Genomic DNA, 20,665 nt, shown 5'->3' with positions numbered 1-20,665 from the left:
AGAGAGAGAGAGAGAGAGAGAGAGAGAGAGAGAGAGAGAGAGAGAGAGAGAGAGAGAGAGAGAGAGAGAGAGAGAGAGAGAGAGAGGTTTCTGTTATTTATTTATAAGAACACACTGTGAGTAAAGGGATTATACTGTTAATCTTTAGTTGGTGATAATATGTCAGCTACTCTGTTATCTTAATACTGTCCCAGGCTTAAAGATGCAAGACCCTCTACATAATATAAAGTACAAAATACGAACAAAATACAACATAGATGCACAAAAAAAACAAATTTAGAATCTACATAACTACAAAATTAGACTTAAAACTAAAAAAAAAAACCCAAGTCATTCGAGATTATAGGGAAATTATAGAGTTAGAAAATAATACTGATTATATCTTACAATAGTTGAATAGATAAAGAGACTATAACTATGCCTAGAATGTTAAATATACCCATAACACACCAACGCCATGCGAGTTGAGAACATTGTTTGGGTCGCTTACACCACAAACACCAGAACCAACAAATATGGGAGGTAACACGGAGGGTAGACACTAAAACATGGGTAATGTGTGGATAGTTGAGATGGTTAGGGGTAATGTGTGGATAGTTGAGATGGTTAGGGGTAATGTGTGGATAGTTGAGATGGTTAGGGGTAATGTGTGGATAGTTGAGATGGTTAGGGGTAATGTGTGGATAGTTGAGATGGTTAGGGGTAATGTGTGGATAGTTGAGATGGTTAGGGGTAATGTGTGGATAGTTGAGATGGTTAGGGGTAATGTGTGGATAGTTGAGATGGTTAGGGGTAATGTGTGGATAGTTGAGATGGTTAGGGGTAATGTGTGGATAGTTGAGATGGTTAGGGGTAATGTGTGGATAGTTGAGATGGTTAGGGGTAATGTGTGGATAGTTGAGATGGTTAGGGGTAATGTGTGGTAGTTCAGATGTCGATGTAATAGAGACAAGTGAAGCAAATTTTGTGAAGAGAAAATTCATATAAAGTGAGGAATAAGGTGAGGCAAGTCCTGAGATAACGTCAACACTCTCTCCTCTCCTCCTCTCCTCTCCCTCTTCTCCTCTCCCTCTGGTCTAGTTTCTCTCTCATTCTCCACCACTATACATGGACTGAGAGTCGACGTCAGTTCCCCCAGCAGGTGCCCAATAATACGAGGTGTCCTCCTACAGACACAGATGGCGGAAGACACACACAATGTCCGGCCCTGGGAGTGTGTGGTGGTGGCCGCTCTCCTCGACCCACTGAGTCTACACAACTTTGCCATGGACGAGAAAATCCTTCATCATATTCTTTTGTGTTAGTGTTTTCTTTTTTGGGGAGGGGGGGGGGGGCGCCAGACAGTCTCGTTGGATATTTTGTTGTGCCGCCGTCATTGTGTTACGCCGTGGAGGATAGTCAGCAACAACCGATAGACTTGTACCCAAGGTCTGACACATACAGTCAACAGAAGGAGTACTGTAGCAAGATGATTTGTGTGTTGACCTCAGCATGCCGCCTCACCAAGGTGGAAGGCGAGATGGATGCATCATACAGATAATGTACTTCTGAATGTCCTGTACTGTATGTAAATGATTATCTATTCATTTATTTTTATCTTTTTAATAATTACCAGTAGAGACTCGAAGAAACTCTTTCAACTTTGTAAACGTTTTCAGAGAGTTAGACAGTCTCTCTCAAGGTGTCCGTTAAGGTTATGGAGGAACACCACTTAGATCTTGGCAGTATATGAGACACTTCCATTGTTGTGAGCATCAGGGGCACACCTTACAGCTGCTGCCTCAACTAAGAGAGTGAGGAGCACTTCTCTCAGCTGACACTCCTTACTGGTGGTGGGGAGGCAGGTGCTGGCTGGGTAAGACCTGTGGCAGGGGGCCCAAGGGACCCCTGATGGTGGCGGTTCCTTTACTAACAGGACGGCCATCCTCCTTACTGAAGTTGTGGCAAAGTTGGGGGACCCTTGGGAACCCTGGCGGGCCCCTGGTGTGTGGCGCCGAGCAAGTTTTCACAAACTACTGTGATGTTTCAGGGTCTCACTTGCTGAACAAAGGAGGGCCACAAGAAGCCCTTACCAGATGGTGTAGTTTAGGGTCGTCACAGAGGGTGACCGAGGGATAATATCCCTTCTATGGATGTCTCGGGAGCCCTGGAGGAGCCCTGGGGGAGCCCTGGAGGAGCCCTGGGGAACCCTGGGGGGAGCCCTGGGGTAAGCCCTGGGGGAGCCCTGAGGGAGCCCTGGAGGAGCCCTGGGGGGGAAAGGATGCGCCTTTTCCCGCTGCTACTTGATATTTCAGGGACACAGACTCAAGGTCTCCCGGACCACCCAGACATGGTCGATGTGGAGCGTCGGCAAGTTCAACCTGTTGTGTGTGTCTGTGTGTGTGTCTGTGTGTGTGTGTGTGTGTGTGTCTGTGTGTGTGTGTGTGTGTGTCTGTGTCTACAATTTATTTTTTCAGCTACTCAAGATTCGTCTTGTTTTGGGGACTTTTATGAGTGACGAATACACACGAGGACGACACAGAGTAACTCGTCTCTCTCTCTCTCTCTCTCTCTCTCTCTCTCTCTCTCTCTCTCTCTCTCTCTCTCTCTCTCTCCACCGGCCCATAACTCATAACACTAACAATGGACCAAAAACGTAAATTCTACAGTTTATGTAAAGTGTTGCAACTCTCTCTCCTTCCTCTCTCCCTCCTCCTTCCTTCCTTACCTCTCTTACTTACTTCCTCTCTTATTCCTTACCTCCTTCTCTCCCTCCTAACCTAACCCAACTGCTGAATCACACTAAAACATCACATAATACAGATTCAGATCACATGAACATGAACAAAAGAAACAAGACAAATTCACCTCAGGATCGTTTTCCCACAGTGATTTAATGTTTATGTAAGATAGGAAACACACGGTTCGTTTTCCCCGACCTGGTGGACACAAAAAGAATCCTCTGTATTTACAAAAGGCGTGATCTATTGAACTCGTAACTACCTCAGTGTTTAACAGCCTTACGTAAATCATCCAGGAATTTCCAGTTTTTCAGTGATAACAAAAAATAGTTTACTGATAGATACGACTGTTAGTATAATTTGGACTGATGGCGAGGTAGGATACCAGGTGCCATTAAATACAGGTAATTGGCACTATGTCTACCTGTAACACCTGTAACGATGTATATAGATGAACCGAGCGATACATTCCCACGCTTATACAGATATTATAAGATAGTTTACCCTAACCTCTCTCTCTGTTTCGTTCTCCTCTATTTATTTAGCGTTATACCAACCAAAGCTTCCGGACATTACGAGCGTAAATTTATACAATCCGCCGCGGGGCATTACTGTGATATACAACTAACAAGACTTTACTGTTTATACTACATAAGGGTTTATATTGCATGAGGAGGGATGGTTAAATCGGTTTAGGGCAGTAATGTAAGTTCTGGGTAGTAGATGGTGTTAAATGCCTTGTTAGAGACACCCTTACTCAAGTCTTAGGTGGTGGAAGGAAGGAAGGCCATCACATAATCATCGTCGACAGTGTGTGTGTGTGTTGTAAGGAAACCCATAAGCAGGCGGCACTCAACTAAGTAATAAAAAAACTCTTAAATCTATCTGAAATCTGAACGAGACGCCGTCGTTCTTCTCGTGGGTAAGGGCCGGTACGTCACAAATACATTTCCGTTCAAAAGCAACAATACAGAAATCACTCAAGAGTCTCTGAAAAGTTAGGTAACTCTTGCACCCAGCCACTGTCTGTAGGAGGCGATGGCGGCGGTGGTGATGGTGAAGAGATGGAGGGTGGATAGCAGGGAAGGAGGGAGTCAGGAAGGAAGGAAGGAAGAGTGGAATGGTGAAAGAGAGGGTAGCAAGGAGGGAGGGAGGGAGTGGGAGGAAGGGGCAAGTACAAATTATCTCTTTATTCGTCTCTCTTTATCTGCTCTTGTTTTCTCTTTCTCCAGCAGCGAGTATCGGCGGAAGGAAACGTTCGCTCATCGTCCATGTGAAAGCACAGCGTGATGCCTGGGAGAGAGAGAGAGAGAGAGAGAGAGAGAGAGAGAGAGAGAGAGAGAGTAGCCGTAGTAGTAGTGGCAGTAGGGGAGGGAGAGGGTGAGTCTCTCATTACGGGGCGCTAAGAGAGGTAAGGAGAGAGGAGAGGGAGGCAAACGAGTCCCTCTAACAGGATTGGTCTCGCTCCTCTGACACAAGGTGGTGTCTGAGGTATTTTTGTGAGGGTGAAGAGAAGGAACGGAGAGGACCTTTACGCTGCTCTCACCAGTTGGGGGGATAGTCAGTGAGAAAGTATTTTGGAGAAAGGTTGTTGAGGCAGCGGTAAATGCCTACGGGTTACTGAGAGCTGGAGGAAGACCTGGCGTAAAAGATTCATAATTTTTTCCCTACAAGTTAAAAATACTCAACACAGACAATACCTCCCTGCCATCTATCAACAAACATCTCAGATACTCCTGCTTAACTTTTCCAGCGCTCGTGAGACAGACGCCCACAGCATCAACGAGGATAATAGCGGCCTAAACAAGTGGAGAATCTCGCCTCGGCTCAGTGTTACGTATGGAAATTCTTTAAACGCACTCTGCCCGGCGTTAAATCCTAAGGGTACAAACGAACATTTTTCAGTGTGTTTTATGTTGTTTTGGAATGGTGTGAGGGGGGAGGGGGTATCTATTTCACGCGCTTGTTGTTTTACTTTCACTTTATATAATGGAGACTGTCGGACCTGACGGAGGATGAGGAAGGCGTGACGGCGGGGTACAGCCATGTTTTGATTGAGCAAAAAATATCGCAAACCAACTCGAATTTTTCCTGGGTTTGGTAGGGAGATATTTGTGTTGTGGGTACAGTTAGTGTATGGTAAACTGGTGTATATTGTGGGTATAGTTAGGAAGAGTTCAGGAACCTCTCTGCCACGGTAAACGTGAGGGCAGGAGCTGGAGGAGGAAGTGTACCAAATCTAGTGCAGGGGGCGGTGTGTGGGTCACTCACCTCGCGGGTCTGAAACAGAGGAGAGGGAAACTTCCTCTTCCTCGCGTCGGGGGATCGTTTAGTCGGTCGAACAGTCCAGGCGCCATACAGTATCTCCCTGGCATCTACTTCGGGTGCATGTAAGGCCCAGTGAGGCGAGATAACGTGGATGAATGGTGACCAAGTTAACAGCTGGTTGTTGGTTGTTACTCCTGCTGGCGGTAGCGGAGTGAGAGGAGGATAGTTCAGGGAAGAATCCGATGGCAAACTGTACTGGAGATCAGGTGGTGGCGGGTCTCACACTTACAGGTAATGGCTCCAGGCATAGTGTAGCCCTGAGTGTTGTATAGCCGACAGAGGCAGGAAGTCCCTGAGAGGTTGTGGAGGAGGACGTGAAGGAGGAGGTGGAGGAGGACGTGGAGAAGTTGTGGGGGTTTACCTGTTGACGGAGAAGACGAACACCTCACCGACAACTGCCACTGTGGCCACTTCTTCAGTAAAGTCAACTGATCCCTGGAGGTGAAGATATTCTAGAGCAGATAGTCAGGGGTAGCGACTCAGCAGGTGAGCTGTGACTCGCCCAGTACCGCGAAGACTCTTGTCCGGGGCGAGGCAGGTACTGTACAGGGAAGCTCGAGAGGTACGCGTATCTACACCTACTGTACAGCACACACACTAGTACACCGCCAACAATACACCCACACAGTGTTGCCTCTGTGTCGCCCAACGAGTAACGGACGAATGAGGTAACTAGTGGTAGTTACATAGTTAAAGCCAGGAATGTCAACAAAGTCTGGGCTCTCATATCAACTGGTGAAAAGGAGCCATTTGGACCTTAGATCACTGTATCCATAAGGGTCATGAATGTCCGAGTAAAACGGGCATACACAAAAATCGGTTCCGGACGTGATTATTCAAGAGGAAACTGTACAAGATTCTCTCGTCACTGATCACTAACACTAGCTATAAACACCGCACTTTACACAGCTGGTCACTGAATGTTCCTGCACCACTAGTCTCAACCACAGCACCACAGCCGCCACACAAACACCGCGATAACACATTATAAGAGCTGAGCACTGAACACTGTGGCAGCCAACGTCAGTGCTGCCCTCTGTGTGGACTGGTGTGTGTTGTGGTGTAGTTGACAGATTGTTAGACTGGTGTGATAGATTTGATTGAAGTAATGGAGATGATGTTACTAGTAGTGAAGTAATGAACTAGTGGCGCAGTGGAGTAGTGAAGTAACAAACTAGTGGCGCAGTGGAGTAGTGAAGTAATGAACTAGTGACGTAGTGGAGTAGTGAAGTAGTGAAGTTGTGATATACTGAACAGGAGCCAACAGGAATGAGACAACTCTTTACTTCTTTATGAATCAACACGACATACGGGTGACCAAATGGATACGGCGCTCGCCTCCTGTCCTAAGATTCACTTGTTCGATACCGAGGCCTCCCAGACTGACCAGCTGTAAATGAACACCTTACTTTACAATTGGGGAAGTGAAGGCAGTCGAGTGTAGTGCCAGTTAAGCTGCCTCCGTACGTACCGATGTTTCAGTACACAACACAGGTGTCACTTTCCTTACTAGTTGTTCATTGGCTCTGGCTGTCGACTGGCCGAGGTGATGGTGTTGTGTCTGACTGATTGTGTTCAAGGGAAAGATCTCCTTTAAGATGAGCACAGAATAACACAGTACTGTACCGTCCAGGGTGGCACTCAGTATCAGAGTACCGTCCAGGGTGGCACTCAGTATCAGAGTACCGTCCAGGGTGGCACTCAGTATCAGAGTACCGTCCAGGGTGGCACTCAGTATCAGAGTACCTCCAGGGTGGCACTCAGTATCAGAGTACCGTCCAGGGTGGCACTCAGTATCAGAGTACCGTCCAGGGTGGCACTCAGTATCAGAGTACCGTCCAGGGTGGCACTCAGTATCAGAGTACCGTCCAGGGTGGCACTCAGTATCATGATGACCGGATAACACTGAGTTTTCTCCCAGGACCAGAAGTGTGGAAGGTGTAAACATACAGTTCCTCCGGACAATTGTTTAGGGAGTTATAATGTTACTCGAGTTTGTTTCCTTCTGTTAAAGTCGACAATGTTGGTGTTTTGGTCTGGGGTGGGGGTGGGTGAGACGAGGTAAGGACGCTTTAGGGTAAGGACACGACACGAAGGACGGCAGAACACACACACTACCACAGGGCATGTAAGACCTACAACTAAAGGATGATCTTCTCTCAAAGATTACACAATACACAGCGAGGGAGGAGAGACAAGGCTGGTGAAGGCTCCTGTGAAACTCTTTTGAAAACGATGAAGGTGAGGCGCTGTACCTCCCCAGTACTCCGTATGAGGGAGGGAGGGGGTGTCGAGGTCTCACACCGGGGAAGGGAGGAAGGAAGGGAGGGAGGAGGGGTGTCGAGGTCTCACACCGGGGAAGGGAGGACGGGAGGGAAGGGAGGAGGAGGAAGGAAGGAGGGTGTCGAGGTCTCACACCGGGAAGGGAGGAAGGAAGGAAGGGAGGGAGGAGGGGTGTCGAGGTCTCACACCGGGGAAGGGAGGAAGGAAGGAAGGGAGGGAGGAGGGGTGTCGAGGTCTCACACCGGGGAAGGGAGGGAGGAGGGGTGTCGAGGTCTCACACCGGGGAAGGGAGGACGGGAGGGAAGGGAGGGAGGAAGGAAGCAAGGAATGAAAGGAGGAAGGAGTGTTGGTGTTAAAGTGGGAGCTCGGGTGTTGGTCGACCGTCTCTTGTTGGCACCGAGGCAAGTGTCTGATAGTGGAGGAGGAGGAGGAGGAGGAGAATGGAAAACGAAGACACGAGGAAGATGATAATACGGGAAATAAGACAAGAGACAAGCGAGTAGGGAGAAAGAAAGATAAGAAGGTGGAGAATAAAGAGACATAGATAAATGAAGAACAATAAAAGGAAAATAAGAAAAAAGGCGAACAGGGTAAGAGAGATGTGATCAGGGAAGAGGAAGAGAGGGAAAAAGAACGGACGAGGAAAACAAAGGAGGAACAGTGGGGGAAAATATATGGTGATAGGAAAAGTGTATAGAATGAACGGAGGAAAGAAGGTGTAGAGAATGAGGAGAGGAAACGGAACGAAGTGGTGGTGATGGTGATGTTGGTGGTGATGGTGATGTTGGTGGTGATGGTGGTGATAGTGGTGGTGATGGTGATGTTGGTGGTGATGGTGGTGATAGTGGTGGTGATGGTGATGTTGGTGGTGATGGTGGTGATAGTGGTGGTGATGGTGATGTTGTCTAGCGAGTGTTGATAACCTTTTTTCCCCATAATCTCTTAATATTTCCTCTTTCCCTCCAAATTTAAGTGTCAGTCAGGGAAGGGAATATGCGTTAGAGGATTGGCTAAATTGTTCCAGTCAGTTTTACGAGCCGGGCCAAATAGCCAACTGTACGTGTGTTAGTAGATTATGAGCGCTGTTCCCACTCGTTTTTTTTTAAACATACTTATCTGTTCTCGATATTTTCCAAGCAGTAAGCAGTCGGCTGAAGGAGGATATTGGCAGAAACCAGAATGTTGGAAACTGTTGGAAATCCTTTGAGAAAGTATCTGCCGTTGTGGAAAGGAGGAATTTTGGTATCACCTGGAGATCAGCCTCCCTCCTCCTCCTCCTACCCTCTCTTATTTCACCTGGAGATTAACCATTCGGGCTAGGTAAGGTTAGGTAAGGTAAGGTTAGGTTAGGTTGGTTAGGTTAGGTTAGTTAGGGTAGTTAATTTTTAGGTGAAATAATCTGGGGGTTAATCTTCACGTAATCCGAAACTTGTAAAGGGAAGGAAGGATTACTCTCAGTCAGGGTAGTGAGAGTGAGAGAGAGAGAGAGAGAGAAAGAGAGAGAGAGACTCCGGCTTCTGCAACATCAGGGAGAATGGTGTTCATGTTTACACAAAGGAGCGTCCTGTTGGCTGGGGGTGTGAGACGAGGGTGCTTCTCTCTGGCCAGGGCGCCAACACAACTTGTTCCTCGTAATCACCATATAAATGGCTCTTTACAACTGTGTCTAAGTGTTTATTTACTCGACATATACACAAAGGCGTTATTTTAGGAGAGTTTAGCAATGTTAAGACAGATGGACGCACTGTAAATATACCCAGTAAAAGAGTAGACATTAGTGTTAGTTTCATCATTAACCACCAATACTCGTTATAGCCCCCCCCCATCAGTGGTGTCAACGTTCTTCACGGTCCTCACGCACTACCTACACTCCTCCTGAAGACCAAAACATAAAACAGAATTCCACACCGACCATGTTTATAAAGGCAGGACCCACGTGATGGCAGAGGGAGGGAGGGAGCGAGGGAGGGAGCGAGGGAGGGAGGGAGGGGAGGAGGAGCGAGGGAGGGAGGGAGGGAGGGAGGAGCGAGGGAGGAGGGAGGAGGAGGAGGGAGGGAGGGAGGGAGGAGCGAGGGAGGGAGGGAGGGAGCGAGGAGGGAGGGAGGAGGAGGGAGGAGGGAGGAGGAGGGAGGGGAGGGAGGAGGGAGGGAGAGGGAGGGAGGGAGGGAGGGAGGGAGCGAGGGAGGGAGGGAGCGAGGGAGGGAGGGAGGGAGGAGGGAGGGAGGGAGGGAGGGAGGGAGGGAGGGAGGGAGGGAGGGAGGGGGGAGGGAGGAGGGAGGGAGGGAGCGAGGGAGGAGGGAGGGAGGAGGGAGGGAGGGAGAGCGAGGGAGGGAGGGAGGGGAGGGAGGAGGGAGGAGGGAGGAGGGAGGGATCGAGGGATCGAGGGAGGAGGGAGGGAGGGATCGAGGGAGGGAGGGAGCGAGCGAGGGCGGCGAGGGAGGGGAGCGAGGAGAGAGAGGGAGGGAGGAGGGAGGGAGGGAGGGGGAGGGAGGGAGGGAGCGAGGGAGAGGGAGCGAGGGGAGGATCGAGGGAGGGAGCGAGGGAGGGAGGGGAGGGAGCGAGGGAGCGAGGAGCGAGGGAGGGAGGGAGGGAGGGAGGAGGGAGGGAGCGAGGGAGGGAGGGAGGGAGGGAGGGAGCGAGGGAGCGAGGGGGAGGGAGCGAGGGAGGGAAGGAGGAGGGAGGGAGCGAGGGAGGGAGGGAGCGAGGGAGGGAGCGAGGGAGGAGGGAGGAGGGAGGAGGGAGGGAGGGAGCGAAAGAGGGAGCGAGGGAGGGAGGGAGGAGGGAGGGAGGGAGGAGGATCGAGGGAGGGAGGGAAGGAGGGAGGAACGAGGGAGGGAGGGAGCGAGGGAGGGAGGGATAATATTTGTGTGTTGAGATTCCCTTCCCTCCTCCATTCACCGTACTGTTTCTTCCCCACTTTCACCCATCACCAGTCCTATACCTCCCCCCTCCCCCTTACCTCCTCCAGTGAGTCAGTGGTAAACTAATAACTGACATTTACGGTGGCTGATGGAACTGGCCAACTGCCTCCTGACGGTTGACATCTTGGGAGGTTTGCAGTCGCTTGCAGAACTGTCAAACTGACGGCTGACAGAAGTGGCAAACTGTCTCTCCCCTGACGGGTGACATCGAGTGAGGCACCAAGTTAGTAAACGGACCACACTTCAGCGACCCGAGGAAGGCTGACACGTGGACAAGATCCGTTTAATTAGCAGTTCTGCTCCCCGAAGCCTCGAGCCACTATGAACCAAGTCCCAAATGGACCCCGACCTTACCACAAGACACTGTGAGGAGTGTTGTAGTCACCTGCAAAGAGAGAGAGACACCGCATTAGACGTCTACATCAATATTAGAAGGTGTAACGAAATATATCAGGTATATTAAACAGTATATAACAAGAAGAAGAACAAGACATATTTTAGCCACTGTTGTTATATATTACTTAATTAGATTAGGTTAGGTTAGGTCAGGTCAGGTTAGGTTAGGTTAGGTTAGGTCAGGTCAGGTTAGGTTGTGGACTCTAACTATATACAGGAGGTGTTTCTGACTGTGTGGCAAAGGTACAAATTACCACACGCACACACACCCTCAAGCTCAAAGCAATCAAAAAACCCGTAAGGGCGGCAGGATCACACTAATTGGTTGTTTAGTTTTCGCCCGGCAGGTGAGTTGGCCAGTGGTAAAGGATTAATTAATATGTAATGAGTTTGGCTATAAGGATTGGTTGGGTTAAAGCTTACAAGGTGGGTGGAGCAGAGGGGCGTGGGTGGGTGGAGCAGAGGGGCGTGGGTGGGTGGAGCAGAGGGGCGTGGGTTTGGCAGTGAGGCGCGGGTGGAGGCGTAGGTGGGTGGATGGTTGGGATGTGGTTATACATTTTGATTATATCCCATTAACCTTCTCTCTCTCTCTCTCTCTCTCTCTCTCTCTTCGGTGTTTCTCTCGACTCTAGGCTGTGTCAACACGTGGGGGCTCTGTAACCACGACGCAATAAGGCTGATTATAACTATTCAATACGGACAATTGTCTTATTCCACATTAAGCAGGAAGAGTGATTGTTGTCTGGTATAATTAACGAGGTGATTATTGATAAGTTTACTATTATTACCATGATAGTAGTAATTTATATAGTGTCTCTAACATGATAGCACCATAACAGCAATACACCACAGTACCACATCACAGTATACACCACAGCAACATCATAGCAACACAAGAGCAACATAACACCAACAGACCACAGCAACACCACACCAACACAGCAGAGCAACACCACAATCAACACCACATCACACAACCCAACCCAGCTTGCAATACGACACAGCCAATGGTCGCCACTGTTGCAACACGGCACAGCAAGACAGGCTAGCAACATGACCTAGCAGCTGGGGTGGTGAAGGAGGGGCGGAAAGAGGCCATCACAGTGGTATTAAGAACAATGAGGAGGAAGCAGGTAGTTTGGTGTACTAGTTGGCAACACCCGCTTGTTAGTGTGGTGGTCGGGTCCCTCGGTCACCCCTCCCTTCTCATTCTTCCTCTCCCTTCCTTCCTCCTCACTCTCTCTCTCTCTCATTGCTATTTTCTTCAGTATGTTTCCTTACATTTATTCCTATATATTAATTCTGTCATTAACCTCCTGTCATTAACCTTAACATTAACCTTCTGTCATTAACCTTAACATTAACCTTCTGTCATTAACCTTAACATTAACCTCCTGTCATTAACCTTAACATTAACCTTCTGTCATTAACCTCCTGTCATTAACCTTAACATTAACCTCCTGTCATTAACCTTAACATTAACCTCCTGTCATTAACCTTAACATTAACCTCCTGTCATTAACCTTAACATTAACCTTCTGTCATTAACCTTAACATTAACCTCCTGTCATTAACCTTAACATTAACCTCCTGTCATTAACCTTAACATTAACCTTCTGTCATTAACCTCCTGTCATTAACCTTAACATTAATCTCCTGTCATTAACCTTAACATTAACCTCCTATCATTAACCTTAACCTTCTGTCATTAACCTTAACATTAACCTTCTGTCATTAACCTTAACATTAACCTCATGTCATTAACCTTAACATTAACCTCCTGTCATTAACCTTCTGTCATTAACCTTAACCTTCTGTCATTAACCTTAACATTAACCTCCTGTCATTAACCTTAACATTAACCTTCTGTCATTAACTTCTTGTCATTAACCTTATCATTAACCCAAGTAATTTCCCACACGACTTCCTCCTTTACGCAACAGTCTGGGTAGTTTTGCATAGCATTTGTCAAGTGTCTTGCCTCTTTAGTATTCCACCAACGTGCAATAATTGTTCATGTTGCTGACGGTGTTGCTAATGTTGCAAGACTCGTTCTGTAGCTTTTACTTGTGTTGCTTTAGTCATTCTTGTGTTTATAATTTTGTTTTGTGTTGTCCATCATGTTCTCTTTTGGGTTACGTTTATTCTGACTTGGTCCTTCTATCACACACACACACACACGGTTCGTCTTCCCACCCAACACCCAAATTGTGGTAATAATTGGATAATTGTCCGTCAAGTCTTTTAAATAAATGATTAAATTGAAGTGAGAACTGTAACCCCCATCCTTCATAGTCTGAGGTGGTGGAGTGGCTAAGGCGTTCACCTCTTGTCCTACGAGTCACCGGTTCGATCCTAGTAGCACCTCCATTCTAACATTACAGTTGGGGATGTGAAGGTGGTCGAGTACAGTGCCTACTACACTGCCTCACTGTGTACTGGGAGCCACTCTTCACTGTGATGGTCGTCGACTTGCTTCACAGTAGCCAGTTTGGTGCATATCTGACCAACGTGGTACATATCTGACCAACGTGGTACATATCTGACCAACGTGGTACATATCTGACCAACGTGGTACATATCTGACCAACGTGGTACATATCTGACCTTCTTTCCAGCGTGTCAACCATCACACCACAAACCCTCACATATCTGACCTTCTTTCCAGCGTGTCAACCATCACACCACAAACCCTCACACTATATCACCTCCTGTGTGACGTGAAATGAACTGTGATAATAATTAAGCTGTGTTGAAGAAATTACTATTACAATAATGCTCAAGAGTATTATGCTACATATGTGCGTCGAGGAGATTACACAAACTCTGTCATTTTTGTCACCAAGCAGCGGCAGTCACGAGGGCTTGACAGAATTTGGCAGGAAAAAAAAAAGTTTGGTGAATGAGAAAAGTTCAAGAATTACCGTGAAGTTAACTGTTGCTGAGGACGATGGGCTCACCAGGGGGAGACACTGCTGGTCTCATCTTACCCTGGGTAGTAGTGGTGGTGTGTGGGTGTGGGTGGCCGGCAGTGTACCTGACGATCTTCACTCCCCCAACTATAAAATCAGGTACACGATAACACCTCAGATATCGAACCAGTTGTTGACTCTTAGAACAGGAGACGAGAACTTTATCCCATGAGCCACCACACACACATCCTGGAGGACTCAAAGGAACTTTATATTTATCTTATTACTTCTCTCAGTCTTCTCTATACCCCTTGTTCTTTATCTATCTCCCTTTACTCTCTCTTCTTCCCCCTCTCACTTATCCTCTTCTCTCCCCATTCCTCTTTATCCGTCTTCCAACATGTTAATCTATTGGTTTCTTAAGTCTTTTACAATTCTCCATTCGCCTCTTCTTCTCCTCTCCCTCCTTTTCATTTGTCTTCTCCTCTCTTCTATTTATGTCTTCTTCTTCTTCCTCCTCCTCCAGCAGCGGGGGTAATATAAGTGGAGGTAAGGACTGCCAGCCTGGTTATTACTGGTACTTAAACCCCTCTTCCTCCACCTCCTCCTCTTCCTCCTCCTCTTCCTCCACCTCCTCCTCTTCCTCATCCTCCTCCTCCCCCTCCACCTCCCTCCTCCTCCTCCTCCACCTCCTCCTCCTCCCCACCTCCTCCTCCCCTCCCACCGAGTGTTACTGGTGCTTAAAACTTATCGATTTCATCTCCTCGCTCCCCCCCCCCCTCGGTCTTCTGTTATTGTTGTTGTTATCTGTTGTTATATCCAGGGCAGTGACAGAGACGTCTCCTATCTCATTATATCCTCCATTGTCTCACTACAACCCCCAGTAGAGATCTTTGTAAGGTTATTGATGACTCTACAGAAGGAAGAAGAAGAAGAAGAAGAAGAAGAAGAAGAAGAAGAAGAAGAAGAAGGAGAAGGAGAAGAAGAAGAATAAGGAGAAGAAGAAGAAGAAGAAGAAGATGTAAAAATAACTCTTTGACAACCTTCTCACGTCACAGGGCTGGCGGTGATGACGTCATTAGAGGAAATTCTCAATAATTCACATTTATACGATTGGTAATTAAATGGTCAGGTAAAGGTAGAGTTAGTTATTGTTTCAGAGTGGAGCAGAGACAGACATGTGTACTCTATAAGCCATGGCCCTGTTCTCTCCCCCCCCCCATGGCCCAGCTCCCCCTCCCTTTCTCTCCATGGTGGGCCAGGTGGGTTAGGGCGTGGCAACACCGCTCTGTACAAAAGGTCAAGTGTCACTGATACACACGTCAAGGATCACAGCCCAAATAGATGTGACTACATTGATGACGTCACTGATTACAGCCCACGTAGATATGACGACATTGATGACGTCACTGATCAGTTAAAACCCTCCCATTAACTATATTATAGTCGGCACCAACAACCATTATACCTCACAAACTAATGAGGACTTTGCAATCATACTTCCACATTGAAACACATCATTAAAATACCTGTAATGAGCGAGTCAATGAACACCTGAACCAGCCTGTTTATTACACTCCCATGACTCGCAAAACAACAACAACAACATACACACACACACACACACACACACACACACACACACACACACACACACACCATTTACCTTCATCCCTTTTGTTGTGGCTCTATCCATTCATCCACTCTACACAACAATATGAGAGACATAATCCCTATTTTAACTTTCATCAAGGCTTTGTTATGCATAGACTTCAGTAACTTAGCATTTTCTTCTTTTTTATGACTGAGTGAAAAATCTGGTCTGGTCTAGTGGCCTTGAGGTGAACTTAAACGAGACAAAGATGAACTCAAGATATAATGATTTAATTTGTTCCTGTATATAGTTCCAGTTGCCAAGAGACACTCGACTCAGCTGGTACTGTAAAGGGCTGTGAGTGAGTGAGTGAGAGTGTGAGTGAGTGAGTGTGAGTGAGTGAGAGTGTGAGTGAGTGAGTGAGAGTGAGTAAGTGAGAGTGAGTGAGTGAGAGTGTGAGTGAGTGAGAGTGTGAGTGAGTGAGTGTGAGTGAGTGAGAGTGTGAGTGAGTGAGTGTGAGTGGGTGTGAGTGAGTGAGTGAGTGTTGTGGAATGTTCGTGCTATGGTACAGTTTTCCTCAGAGCAGCTGATCATTTAACACGGGAACTGAACAGCTGGTTTCACCCCCCCCCCCCCCAAAAAAAACACTTCATCCTAAAGAAAATTACCCCAGCTAGTGCAGGGTACACAGTAGTTCCCTCTCCCACACACGTTGAGATGTATGGCGCCAATCTTCATAAATCATTCATTCTGTGGCATCCTTCTCGCCCTCTACCCAACAGCCGGGGAAGGTACTCCATCATCTTAACTCAACGATCAACAGCTGCTGTGGTTCAGTATTTCTTTCTAAGTCTCTAATATCATCATGTTCAGGAAGACTCAGTTCGTTCCATCTCCCCTCTACCACAGCACGTCGTTTGCACCTTCTCGCCCTCTCACTGGAAATCCAACCCTCACTACATTTTCCAGTTAATCAGTATTTACTATCTTGCCTTCATGGTACCTCAGCCAGTTGCAGGCATTTCTCCAGGCCACTTCACCTCTGGAAGGATATAGTGTTGATAGAGGGAGCGGCGGCGGCATCACCAGTAAGTATATGACGAACCGGTATGTAAACAGGTCAGACAGTTGTGTAGTGAATTACCTGTAGTCCTGACAACACCTGCCAGGGTTATAAATACGCCTTCACCTGTCCTCAGAAGGGCAGTGAAGGGATTACCCCAGTGAGCATGATACCTCAATAACAAGTGTCACCTCATTCTATAACATTCTACAGTGATCCGGCAGTGACTCCGTGAACACTATACATCACAACATCGGCTGAGAACGACGACCTCTGGCAACTCAGTGTACAGGACAAAAGATAACAGCAGAGTAATCAGGCAAGACGACAACACGACCACGATAACCACGACAACACGACCACGATAACCACGACAACACGACCACGATAACCACGACAACACGCCTCTGTATGTGTTGATGAGAAGTCTGGAAGCTGTTGGTGAGTCTTTATCAAACCAAAAGGAGGAAATAACGTAATTACCTTTAATGTTTACTAATTAGACATCACACATAAAAATTAAACACATTCCTTATCGTATATCTCTCCTAAACATCTATCCTATCAATTTCCTTAACATTAAACACAAATTTCACCTTTATCGTTGTTTTTATATCTATTTTACATCTTTCTCGTGTTTGCAAATCTTTGGGGACAGTTTTAACTTCTGGTTGATAAGAGTCAAATCGTCTCTCCAGTCGCCTTTCAGAATTCGGCTTTGTGTGTGTAAGTTAAGTCGACTTTATGATCAATATTCTGCGGTGTGTAGCTGAATGATGGTGGCGGGTCACCTTACACTAATGCCCGTGTGTGTGTGTTTGTGTGTGTGTGTGTGAATCAGACAGGCGGACACACGGACACACAGACAGACAGCTTTACACTATAATGCGCTACACGTTACGCGGGTGAGCACGAATACACAACTGTCGTTCAACAAGATGTAAACGAAACAAAAAAAAACCCTCAGCCGTAGTTATACATGTATAAATCCTCAGCCGTAGTTAGGCATTGTAAACGTTTCTCAGCCGTAGGTAGACATACTATAAACGTTTCTCAGCCGTAGTTAGGCATTATAAACGTTTCTCAGCCGTAGTTAGACATTGTAAACGTTTCTCAGCCGTGGTTAGACATACTATAAACGTTTCTCAGCCGTAGTTAGACATACTATAAACGTTTCTCAGCCGTAGTTAGGCATTATAAACGTTTCTCAGCCGTAGTTAGACATTGTAAACGTTTCTCAGCCGTAGTTAGACATTGTAAACATTTCTCAGCCGTAGTTAGACATGGTGATAATCTCATTCGGGATTTCGACACCTTCGTCAGGAGAGAAGCGTCAGGTTATGATGGAGGAGCGAAGGTTGTTGAGGCTATATGTATTGATCTCCCGCCCTGACAGTCTCTAGTGTGTGTGGGGGAGGTGAGGAGGGGGGGGGGGAGTCTTGTTTCTTGTGCCACTCTGCCCGGGAAGTGCCTCGTTACAAGGAGAGAAACGACCCAACGGTGTACTGCTTGTTATCGTGAATTGGTTGTTGAGGGTCTCTTACTTTGTGGTGAACGAGCGTGGGTGATGTATGGTGACATAGATCACTCATATAAACTTCTCAACACAAAGAAGAGAAATAATGCAAATGAAACTTAGTACATAACAACGACAACAACAGAGCAACAACAACAAGGACAACAAAACAACAACAACAAATCATCAACAAAAACGACAACAAAAACAATAACAAGGACAACAAAAAAACAACAACAACAACCAAAATAACAATAAAAACTACTGATTGGCTTGACAAGGTGCGTCTTTACCTCACTATTGTCACCTGCTATAAGTGGGAAGTAGGGAGGGAAAGGGAGGAGTGGGGGGAAGGAGGGTGGGAGGAGGTGAAGGAGGGGGAGGTAAAAAGACAAAAAGAAAATGTTGATGCCGGAAATAAACTTCATTTAAAACCTTTTGAACACATGATAAAAAAAAAGGAAAATATTTAGATTCTTAAAAAAACAAGAAGACAATATTGTAAACATGTATTGAACCTGTGGTAATAGTTTCCTGGTATACCCATTTACCCTCCCCCTATCCCTCTAACCACCCCATCCCACCCCGTCACCCCCTCCCTCACCCCATCCCACCCCGTCACCCCTCCACCCCTCCCTCACCCCATCCCACCCTGTCACCCTCCACCCATCCCACCCTCACCCCTCCACCCTCCCACCCCATCCCACCCGTCACCCCTCCACCTCCCCCACCCCATCCCACCCGTCACCTCCACCCCCTCCCTCACCCCATCCCACCCCGTCACCACCCTCCTCACCCCCTCCCTCACCCATCCCACCCCGTCACCCTCCACCTCCCTCGTATCTGATCCAGAGAAACAGTTTGTTTTAGTTCAATAGAATGTATGCTGAACCGGCAATATAACCGATTCAGTCGTAGTAATGGTCCATGATGGCACCATTACCTGTGCCATTATCCTCCCAAGTGCCACGAAGCTCATAAGGCCATCGAGAGGATCCCAGCCGGCGTGGTGGTTCTCCCAGGCTCCTTCAGCGGTGAGAATTACAGTGGTTAATATTTCTGGTGTTTTAAAGCTGAAGAGAAGTTGCTCAACGTTATGGAAGTCCTTTGTGTTGGCCTGAAGTTATCTTAGTGGTGTGAAGTTATCTTAGTGGTGTGGTAAAACACTCGCCAGGTGAACAGGTGATATCTTCCTGGATTTCCCCCTCGCAGGTAAATAACTCACAGGTGGGGTGACGGCTGCTGTACCCTGGGCATCGCTCATCAACATTCATCAGCTTCGTCTTGTCGTGTTGGAGGACGATGAATAACTCGTCAGTACCTCAGTGTGTTGTAACCTTCCTCACTCGTCAAGCTCTATCGTCTTGTCGGCACTGGCTAGTTATTAAAGGATTACTCCACTCGTGAGGTATTTTTTCCCCCACCTGACGATCATTCAAGTCTGATAAATAAATACAAACTTCGGAAATACGTAAGAACCTTTTGGAAAAATGTATATGGACAACTCATAAACTCGTACTTAAAGCAACCAATATGCCTAGGTAATGTTTTATGAGGCATTATGGCTAAAGTGGTGGTATAGATTATGGGATTAAAACTATAATTTGTGGTCCGTCAGTTTGTTTGGCTGGTGAGAAGTAAACTTTAATGTGGAATCTGGCTTTAGTTGATACCGAGGCCTTGACCAATCATAACCAGAGCTGTAGAGTAAGAATTATATTTCCGTATTACTAGTGGCTGTGTGAGACTACACCGTACGTCACTGAAGATAGCTGTTACGACTGAAGAAATTTTATTTATTTTTACACTAAACGGTGAAGATTTGTTCTGCCATAACTCTGTCCATCGTCTAGGTCTTACATCTCATATGTTCGGAAGGAGGAAGGGGAGGGGAGGGGGGGGGAAGGAAGGGTGGGGAGGGGAGGGGGGAGGAAGGGTGGGGAGGGGAGGAAGGTGGGGAGGGGAGGATGAGTGGGGAGGGTAGAGGAGGGGGAGACCGTGGCATAGAGGTTGCGATTAAGAGTCAACAAGTTTCTTTTCACACCACAAATTGATTTTTTGTCGAGACTAATTGTGACGCAGGAGCTGCTTATACTTACAATGTGCTGTAAATGACTCAAAATACCAAAAGAAAAACAAAATGCTGTAAAAAGTTGAATGTTTGGGGAATTATTTTTATCGTCACCCTCTCTACCTCCCTCCCTCCCTCCGTTTCCCTCCCTCCCTCCCTGTTTCCCTCCTTCTCTCCCTGTTTCCCTCCCTCCCTCCCTGTTTCCTTCCCTCTCTCCCTGTTTCCCTCTCTCCCTGTTTCCCTCCCTCCCTCCCTCTCTCCCTCCCTGCTGAATTCATTTTGTCCACAACTGTACATGAAGGTCTACTAGCCATTTTGTTATTGTCATATGATAGCCCCTGCCTCTGAGGTCCTGGTATTTGTAAACACTATTTTTAAAAGCGAATATTGCAAGAACCTAACCTAACCTAACCTAACCTAACCTCTAACCTAACCTAACATAAAAGAAAAATTCACTACCGCTAAAAAAAAAAAAAAAAAAAAAAAAAAAAATAATGGTAAATAAAAAATGAGAAAGAATTGTTACCTCTTTATGAGCTAGTTGTAGGCGAGTGTAGCCAGGCTGTTAAACGCTTAATGGCCCACTTCACTACGTATCCCTTCGCTATCACCTCATTTTTCCCCCTCGCTTTTCCCCGTGTTTCCCGTTTTTTCCCGTTTTTTCCGCTGTTTCCCCCTGGGTTTTTCCTTTGTTGTCTTTTCTCATTTAAAAACGGAAATTTCCCTGGATATTTGACTTTAATAGTTGTCATCAAGTGAGTAGCCATCTATAGTGTGTGTGTGTGTGTGTGTATGGAGAGGAGGGAGGTATGGCTCCAGTATTTATCTATTTGTGTTGTAAGTAAGGATGTTGCAGGGTTT

General features: G+C 46.9%; 1 protein-coding gene across 9 annotated transcripts in view; it reads right to left on the bottom strand.

The window, feature by feature from the left end:
- LOC121870469 overlaps window positions 1-20,665 on the bottom strand; it is a 70,118-nt gene that overhangs the window by 19,541 nt on the left and 29,912 nt on the right. For 4 of the 9 annotated variants that reach the window (XM_042372303.1, XM_042372301.1, XM_042372300.1 and 1 more), the window contains one exon: window positions 10,291-10,637. The exons of 3 other annotated variants lie outside the window; for them this stretch is intronic. The gene's annotated coding sequence lies outside the window, so the exon portion shown is untranslated. Of the gene's footprint in view, window positions 1-4,991; window positions 5,379-5,409; window positions 6,082-10,290; window positions 10,638-20,665 lie in introns of those variants that run through there. 2 more of the 9 variants (XM_042372305.1, XM_042372304.1) reach the window with 2 other exon arrangements.

This window comes from Homarus americanus, unplaced genomic scaffold (assembly GCF_018991925.1).
Source record: "Homarus americanus isolate GMGI-L3 unplaced genomic scaffold, GMGI_Hamer_2.0 scaffold8584, whole genome shotgun sequence".
NCBI classification, from domain to species: domain Eukaryota; kingdom Metazoa; phylum Arthropoda; class Malacostraca; order Decapoda; family Nephropidae; genus Homarus; species Homarus americanus.
Note: the sequence above shows the minus strand (reverse complement) of the source record. Positions and strands in the feature narration are given on the sequence as shown.